Source organism: Lathyrus oleraceus, chromosome 3, assembly GCF_024323335.1.
Source record: "Lathyrus oleraceus cultivar Zhongwan6 chromosome 3, CAAS_Psat_ZW6_1.0, whole genome shotgun sequence".
Lineage (NCBI taxonomy): Eukaryota > Viridiplantae > Streptophyta > Magnoliopsida > Fabales > Fabaceae > Lathyrus > Lathyrus oleraceus.
In genome coordinates this window covers 66,619,187-66,629,533 of record NC_066581.1, presented here as the reverse complement: position 1 = coordinate 66,629,533, position 10,347 = coordinate 66,619,187, and positions in this window count along the sequence as shown.

The window sequence follows — 10,347 nt, the reverse complement described above, 5'->3', positions numbered from 1 at the left end:
GACAGAGACAACCTTGGGATGATTTCAAAGATTAGCAAAGTACCATGGTATACTGATTTCGTGAACTATCTAGCCACTGATATCATACCACCTGACCTCAACTATCAACAGAAGAAGAAGTTCTTTAAATATATAAGACACTTCTATTGAGACGAACCACTCCTTTTCAAAAGAGGATCTGATAACATATTTCGACGTTGTGTCTCGCAAGAAGAAGTCAGAAACATCATAGAACATTGTCATTGTTCACCTTATGGTGGACATTCAAGCACATCCAAGACATACACTAAGATCCTTCAAGCTGGTCTTTATTGGCCGATATTATGGCATGATGTCCATGCTTATATTGTCCGATGTGACCGGTGCCAGCACGCTGGAAACATCTCAAGACGTGACAAAATGACTTTGAAGAACATTCAAGAAGTAGAACTATTTGACGTTTGGGGTATAGATTTCATGGGACCTTTTCCATCTTCATTGGGAAACAAGTACATTTTGGTAGCAGTTGACTATGTGTCCAAGTGGACAGAAGCTATAGCCGCACCCACCAACGATACAAGAGTAGTCATAAAAGATGTTCAAGAACAATATCTTTCCCAGATTTGGAGTTCCACGACTTGTCATAAGCGATGGTGGATCGCATTTTATATCCAGAATATTTAACAAGCTCCTAAGGAAATATGGAGTGAAACACAGAGTAGCAACACCATATCACCCCCAGACTAATGGTCAAGTGGAAGTATCTAACAAAGAGATTAAGCAGATCTTGGAGAAAACTATATCAATATCTAGAAAAGATTGGTCTGAAAAGCTAACAGAAGCACTGTGGGCTTATAGAACTGCTTACAAGACCCCCATTGGAACTACACCGTACCAGTTGGCCTACGGGAAGTCATGCCACTTACCTTTTGAACTCAAGCACAAGGCATATTGGTCCATCAAGACCCTAAATTTGGATTACCTAGCATCTAGCAAGAAGTGAATCCTTTATATTCACAAATTGGAGGAACTTCGCCAGAACGCTTACGAGAATGCAGTTATATACAAGGAGAGAACCAAAGCTTGGCACGACAAGAGGATCGTTAAAAAGGAATTTAATATAGGAGACTCCGTTCTTCTCTTCAATTCGAGATTACGTCTTTTTCCGAGTAAGCTACGTTCGAGATGGACAGGCCCCTTTGAGGTGTCCAAAATCCTGAAATCCGGAGCAGTTGAAATCCGAAACAACTACTGTAATCCATTCGTGGTAAACGGACAAAGATTGAAGCGATACCAAGGAGGTGACATACCCACAGAATGTCATGACCAAACTCTGACCGACCCTCCAGTTCCTACCTCTAACATATAAAGTTCGAATCGTTAAGCTAACGACGTTAAACAAGCGTTGCATGGGAGGAAACCCATGACTTCTTTTCCTTTACTTTTACTCTTTTTAATTTATATTTTTATTTGTTTTATATATATATGTCTATCTATGTGGAGACTAACTGTTATAATATTTGTGATTTCAGGTGTCCTCTGTTTCTAATCTAACTTTTCAGGAATGGAGAATATCGACACCATGCCAGTAATCTTCCGTGACCCAATTCAAGAGCAGCGCTACACCATGCTTTCACAGCACCCGATGCTGCCTACTAGATATCCCAACTCGAGCTGCATGGAGGCATTGGGAATTGAGCCTAGTGTCAGGCACTTATGCAATCAGTTACAGTGGGATGAATATACAGATGCTATACACGTGACTTACAGGAATCTGACTTTGGAGTTCCTGAGCTCGCTTGTCTATGAACCTTATGTTGGTCACGCCCGTGATGGAGGATACATTAACTTCAGACTGTTTGGGGCAGAATATACCTTCAACCAAGAGCGTTTCGGTGACTTGCTTGGTTTCCAGACTGCCTATGATGCTTCGTCCGAGCTCCCCATGAGCTACTTTCTGAGCCGAGACGTCGATAAGTTTTGAAGCGATATCACATGTGGAGGTAGTCCTGACCCTTCAACCCAGATCTCCAACAAAATTCACAACCCTGCTTTTCGATACTTCCAGATGATCATTGCCCACACCTTCCTGGGGAAGAGTGACCCTGATGCGCATGTGAGTGCTGAAGAGATCTTCTTCATGTACTGTACTACTCAATCACGCCCGGTAGACTGTGGTGCTTTCTTGATCGAGAGCCTACACCTTAATGCTTGCTCTGCTGCGAGCCCCATACATGTCGGAAGCACGGTGACTCACATAGCCTCAGCCCTGGGACTCGATAGGAGACTGTCTCACCTGACACCTTATTGCAGCTACACCATGATGGATGTTGATTTTTGTCTGGACCGTGGTCTGATGAGGAGATCCTCTTTCCATCCGGATCAATACAGACTGTTAATTGAGGGTGAGACCATTCACTACTTCACTTTACCTGACCCTCAGGTGACTTGTGTCATTGATCAGGCCAACTGGGTCTATACCATAGAAGGGCAGGGAGAGACAGTAGATGCGCCGAAGATTGCACCGATCAGAATTAAAGTCCGTATCAACAATCCTAATCTCCAGACTCCGAGCATGTGTATGAATTGGTTAAGATGAAGAGGGAGGGGAATGGATCAAAACTCAAATTGGTCAAAGGAGGACTTTTATCAAATTAATATCATCCATTCATATCGGGAGATGGAATGTACATTTCATCAATCCCCTAAATCCAATGATATTAACTTGACAAAGTCAAATCAACCTTGACCAAGGCCCAACAACAAGAGTCATACTCAAACAAGTCATCACAATTGGACAACAAAATTATTTGGCATTTATTCAAATTAAAAATACTAAAATAAGGCATTTAAATTAAATATGGTTTGTCAAATTCCTAAAACCTCATCAAAACACCAAATAAATGGCCATGAGATTTATCATAGGTCAAACTAGGTCAAAGGACCTTGGAGAAAAAATTTCAGAATTTTTAAAGACTTAAAAGTATTTTTAAACAATTAAAAATAATCACAAAATCAATTAAATCATGAAAAATATTAATAATGATCCAAAAAATAATTTTAATTCAGAATATGAAAGGGGAAATTATTTGAATATTTTTGGTGAAACTCTCATATTTTTTGGATCAATATTAAAATTAATATGAATTAATGAAAATAAAAGGATTAAAATGAAAATCAGAAAATAGCAAAAAACGAGAGCCACTTGATCTCCCTTATTAATTGAGGTGGCAGATCAAGTGGACTACAACGCGTGTTCCTTGATGGAACCTAGTCAGCGCGCCACACGCGTGGTAATCACAACCAACGCCTCAGATTAAAACAAAATGGCAAGATCATGTGGCTGGGAGACGTGCCAACGCATGACCGAAGCTGTAGCTCGGGTCTTCTTCTCCGGTGGACCTCACCGGACTGGTCCACCCTCAACCATCATTAAAATAAAAAAGTAGGACATGATCTGAAAGAAAAAATGGCGTAAAGCACGAATCTGACCTCAATTTTAACTAACTCCACATATATAGAAAGATATGAGGAGTTGAATTTTGAGGTATGTCAACTGAGTTGTTTCAATTTGACCTCTAAGCAACTCAATCTTCTTGCCTACATTGGTAGGACTTCAGACAACCAAAGATCCAAGAGAATTGAGTAGAATTGAGAGAGAATCGAAGAGATGAAGTTTTTTGAAAATTACCTTCAATGCTATGCAGTTCTTGATGTTGCTTGCTCCAAACACGATCTGATCACACTTGAGAAGCTAATAGGAAGTGATTAGAGAGGTTGCAAGGCTTTGGATCCTGGAGTTTTTGAATCTCCAACAGTTGATATTCAAACTCAAATTTCAAGTTGAAATTTATCAGGTTTTCCTTTGGAATGAGAGGGTTTCAATGAGGGGCAAATCTGGCGCGCAAGGTGTGATTCAAATGAGCACAGAGAGCATGTATTTATAGCCTGAATGAATAATTTTTGCACACTTCAAATTTTGTCCAATTTTAGCAATGTTGATGGCACGAGTGCATGGGCATGTGCAGGCCCATGATGCAATGCAAAAAGGTCCAAAATCATTCCAAATGAAGTCTGAATGGAAGCTTGATTGGCAAGGCAAAGGGAACTGAAGTTTTGAAGCTTGATTCTTTCCAAAGATGCAGCTCTGTTAAATCCATGCACAGACCTAGCAAACCTCATCCAAAATGCATGATATTGGGTTCTTTGGAAAGCTTGGATCAAGGGGAACAAGTTGGATGTTCAACACTTTTTCATTTGGAGCTTGGAACATGGAGAATTTTGAGGTGTCAAGCCATATATCTCAATATTCCACCTTGCTTAACTTTTTATGTGAGCTTCAAATATAAAATGTGTCTTCATCAAAGTTGTAGCTATTTCAAATATCTTCAAAATGGTCACAAATTTCATGTCATTTGGATTTGGAATGATAGAGTTATGCGTTCTTGAAGTTTGGAAAAATCACTTGTTCAATGGTATTGGTCAAAAATGACCTATAATGTAACCTCATATCACATGCTCATAAAAGTTGAATTTGCTTCCACTCCAAACATCAAAGTTGAAGTAGACATCTTGAATTTGATTGTGCAACTTGGAAATCTTTCATATCATACAAATTAAGCAAGTTAGGGCCTTAGGAAGTTGACTTTCAAATTAGGGTTTAGACAAAATGACCTATAATGTTTCAACATAGAAAATCATTTTCCAAGCAAAACTAGATCTAGGTATAAACATGAAAGTTATTTGGAATGTCATTTATAGTAACTTTGATCTTAGAATCATTTTCATATGGTGAAAATTGTAGGAGATAGGGTCTAGGGAGACCCAGTTTTGATCAGATGAATTTATTTGGCCAACCACCATCAACCAACTTGCTAACCTTCAATTCTTTGGACTTTTTAGGCTCATTGTAGATCATATATGAATAATATTATGAATTTTGAAGTGTCCCTTGAGATATTTGATCAATTGGTAAGATAGCTTGTTGGAGAAGTTACTCAAGATACCTAGTCAAACTAGGGTTTCCAAGGCAAATCATGCTCAAACTCTTGATTAAAACTTGATCAATATAACATGTAGAAATCAATGGAACTCATATATGATGCTCATAACCATTCTTGGATCAATTCATGGTTGTTCTCTTTGTCATGAGGGTCCTAAACCCTAGATATGAACTTGATAGATCAATAGAGATCATGCCCTACCTACAAAAGAGTTAGGCAAATACAAAGACATATTTTTGGTATTTTGGTTAGTAAAATGATAATATACAAGTATGATACAATCACATAGTGCTTGGTGATCTCTCCCAAAACAAACCTAATGAAAGAGGGGTAAGGAGGATGTCAAGGTATGATCCCAATGTTAATGCATATGATGAAATTGCATGAGGGATCTTAGGGTCAAAATTGGGGTCTTACAGCTGCCCCTATTTAAGGACATTCTAACTGAGGAAGCGAAGGTTGAAATCTTCATGTCGACTCAGTAGAATGGGCTTAAATAACAACATATAGAAACAAATTTTGGTCCCTAAGAGACCTCATGATGCATATGCTATGAATGGAAAAGTTAATGCCCTGTGGGAAAATATTGCCACAAAGGAAAAGAAATCAGAGAGACCGAAAGTCCACAGGAGTAATATGTATTCCGTAAGGAAAACTCACTAGGGAGACATAGACTCTGGGGGGAAAAAGGAGTTATGCGTAGGTCAGGCTACGACTCAAAACTACTGGGGGACTCGAGGAATTCCATACAAACATGGAAAGACTCAGCCGGGGAAACAACAACATCTGTAGGGGATACGAGTAAGTCAGGATAAAACTGAAGTACTTGAATCATGCAGGAAGAGCGATTTCACTAAGGAAATACGCACTCAACTCAACTGGGGAAGAAATAAACTTCAACACAGAATGAGAAGAGATCTATTATTTACTACATGTTACTGGGTAAGGAGATAATAAAGATCTGACAGAGAGAACATGCGTCATCGGTTAGGATGAACATATCAAGGATGACTCGCTGGGCACCAACAGAAGGGATTACTCATTACATGTTACTGGGTAAGAATAGCCTTAATGGGGAAAACTGAAAAAAAATAGGATTTACAACTACCAGTTACTGGGCAGAAGACCAAACGTAAGAGTATCCGTCATCGGTTAGGATGAACATATTAAGGATAAACTCAATAGGGATGAAAATCCGTCATCGGTTAAGATGAACATATCAAGGATAGACTTGCCTGGGATTGTCAAGAAGGATATCCGTCATCGATTAAGATGAACATATCAAGGATAAACCAACTAAACAAAAAGTAGGAATTACATCTATCGAATGTTGGATAGAAGACCATCAGAGGGAAAATCCGTCATCGATTAGGATGAACATATCAACGATAGACTCTGAGAGGGAAGAAAATTGGAATTACATCTATCCGTTACTGGATAGAATACCATCTAAGAGAAAATCTGTCACCGGTTAGGGTGAACATATCAAGGATTAACTCTGCGAAGGGGACAAAAGTAGGATTTACAACTACCAGTTATTGGGTAGAAGACCGCAAAGAGAAGGAAACCCGTCATCGGTTAGGATGAACATATCAAGGATTAACTCTCTGGGGAACAAGAATAGGGATTACAACTACCTTTTTACTGGGTAGGATACCAAAGGTGAGAATATCCGTCATCGGTTAGGATAAACATATTAAGGATAAACTCAGGCAGGGAAGAGAAAAATATCCGTCATCGGTTAGGATGAACATATCAAGGATATACTTTCTGGGGAATCAGACCCACTAGGGACTCTACTGAGGAGAAAAACAGGGATACTTTTGCCGTGTATTGGGCAAGAAGTAACAAACTGCAAACTAAGAAATATATTACCAGTTACTGGGTAATAAGCTCTTAGGAAACTCAAAGCATCTATCTAGGTAGGAGCTAGAAAGAAACAGTCAATCAAGATTCAATCCATTGAGGACATAACTCAAGGGCAGTGATTCCATCCAGATAATCAACTGGAAAGGAAACTGAAGTAATAATCATCCACGAGGAACAACTCAGTGGGGAAGAGGAGAAAGGTTAAAGTCTTTCTGCCTAAGGGGCTGACTCTCTGTAATTGAGGGAGGACAGACACCGAAATTTGTATGGGGACAAAGTACGGCCATACAGAGAATGAGAATCTGAAATCAACAAGTTAATCAGACATGATAATGCAAATATGCAATTATGAAATTATATGAATGTATATGTATATGATGATTATGCTGACAAAACAATCACAAAGGATACAAAGGTGTCACAAAGAATTTGAATCATCAGTACAATCCTCGGTCAATCCATAAAAAGAGGTAGACAACTACTGGAGAATAGAGAAATCAACAAACCAAAGGCTCAAATCTAGCCGAGGGAGGAGATCTGCTGAGGAGAGGCGAAATTATTGAGTCTGCAAGGAATTTTAGGTCAACACCATATCAAATGGGAGACAACCATATAAATAGCTGCTCAGAAACTAGGAAGAAACTCTAACTGGGAGCGAGTCAGATGGCGAATGGTGGGTGTAGCACCTCAAATTTGCACCTATCATCATGCATACATTTTCACATTAGGTCATGGCATATCATGGTCCATTGCATAGCATTGCATTGTCCCTCAGTTGCCTCAAGAGCAAGCAATCAAGAATTAGGTCAAACTAATCTCCTGATCAGTCAACCAAGCAAGCAAAGGAATTTCTCATTGAATCAAGACCTTGGGGTTTGTGAAACAAGTTCACATGACTTGGAGGTCTATTTGAAGTATTTTGGTCAAGGATTGAAGGCTTGGAGATCATCAGTTCATACACAGACAGTCAAAAACCCTAAAAAAGTCAACTGTCAGTCAAAGCAATGGTTGGTGGTCATTCTTGTGGAATTTGGGCACCATGGTCAATAATCAAGAGTTCATACAACTTGGGACATCATTTGAAGTCAAGTTCTCAAGGAATTAGGGTTTGGAAGTCATCAGTCAATGCATAATCAGTCAGAAACCTTAAAAAGTCAACTGTTGGTCAACTGTCCATTTAATCAGTGATTGGATGATTGGAATTGGTTTGTGAGAGTTCATTCATGTCCAAATAGTCATCATATATCATGCCAAACACCATCATGGAAGAATTTGAAGCCAGATCATGAATTTCCCAAAATGGAAACTGGGCCTGTAACTGAAACTTACTAAAAATGGAAAGTTTTGATCCTCAAACTTACATCATGATACAAGCCTCAAATGAATTTTTGCCCAACATTAAAGTTGAAGATCTTGTTCTCCCATTTCCAAAAAGTCCTAGAACTCTCAATTCCCATGTGTGGTTGGAAAGTTATGATCGAATCGATTTCAGAAAATCTTGAACTTCAAAGGGCCATATCTCTCAAACCGTTTGGCCAATTTTGGTGGGGTTTTTTCCTACATGTCACATTTGATCCCCTCTTTCCAAAAATATAAATTTAATGAGCCAAAACTTCACCAATCAAAATGGCATATTTTGACCTTTTTCATTTAAATGAAAGTTTGACCAAGAGTTGACTTTTTGATTTAAACATTTTTTCAACATTTGGCCAATTGGAACAGCTCATAAATGTCATTTAGAATGTGTTTGCAAAGTCAAAATATGCAGTACATAAGGCCATTGCTTGGTTGCTTGAATTGTAAGAAAAGTACAAGTTTCACTATACCACTCCATGCTTGCATTTGAACCATGCCTTGGTACCTTCAAACAGAACTTTTAGAGGCCTTTTTCTGTCATTTGAGACCTCATCTTGCAGCCTAAACCAACAACAATAGAAGGCCATGCTTAGTTGCTAAAAATTGGGCAAAAGTACATGTGTTCACCATGCTTCCACAACCATACTTGTACCATGACCATAACAACATACCTCCTCATCATATTTTCTGCAGATGGAGGACAGTAGCAAGACAGTAGCAAAAACCATTTCATCACTCATCCTAAAACTAATTCACCTGGCCATTTGTGTTTTTGCTGTCAAAAACAAAGTGCATGATTTCCTGCTACAGCTGCCACAAAACCAACATAAGACTGCAGCAGAAAACCATGGATTGACCTTGCCCTCACTTGGCTATTTTTCTGTCAAAAACACAACAAACTAAGGCTGGCTTGACACATATCCTGCATGATTTTCCTGCCACTTGTAGACAACAGCACACCTTTTCATTCTTGAAGCAGCCAACACCTAACAAACCTCATTCATAAAAGATAACCTCACTTGCATTTTGCAGAGCCTTGCTATTTGCAATTTTCGGACCAAGCACAAAGTGACCAAACACATTTTCTGTCCAACTGCAGCAACAACAAAAACTCCAAACCAGCACACACTCTAAAAAACTGATTTTGCTGTTTTGGCACAAAGAGATTTTTTTTCTATCAAAAAACATAACAAGAGGAACAAAACCACCTTCACTCACTTCCTAAAGAATGGACTTGGCTTGGCCCTTGCTCTCCCACACAAACACATAAAACAGAACTTTCAACCCCCCATTTTTTCTGTCATAAGAAACCACAACAGCAACTGCTAACAGCAGATGTTAAAACTTCATCTTTTTCCTGTCATGAACAAGTAACAGCCAAACCAGCAAAAAAACCTTGGTCCTCTCATTTTCTCTCAAGCCTCACTTTGGCTATTTTTCTAAAACCAACCAAAAGCCTCACTCACCTTTTTTTGCATTTTTTAAAACCCTGTCCAAAACACCACAAAACCTAGCCTGGCCCTGCTTGACACCATATCCTCCATCAATCTCCTGTCATGAGTAACAACAATCACAGCCACACAAAACCATTTTGGCCAAGGAAGAAAAGCATGGCTCACATTCTAAAAAACTAACCTTGCTTGGCAATTCTAATTTGCTGTCAAGAACCCCTAAGAATCAAACCCTGCAGCATCCAAGAGCAACATCCCACAGCAGGAATTCACCTTGCCTTTGCCTATCAAGAAAACCTGTCAAGGGCTTCCAAGAACCTGAGCCTTGCATTGTGTTTCCAACATCCATTCTATCATTTTCTGTCATTTAACAAGCCTTGCTAGTAACCATCCAACAGTAGAAAACCCTTGGCTCCCACCCTCTCAAAAACACACTTTGCATATTTTCCAAAACTCATGATGAACTAAACCTGGCCTTGTTTGTTTTACCATCCTTTCACCATTTGAGTACACTAAGAGCAGCCACACAAACCAACAGAAATTTCACTCATGCCAAAACTCATCCTTGGCCATTTTTCTCAAGATCTTCAAAAACTCAAGTAACCCTAGCAAGTTTTATTGGTTCTTCTCATCCAAGCAACATAAAGCAGCAAATTAAAACTTCATTTCTTGTCAAAAGAAACCAGCAG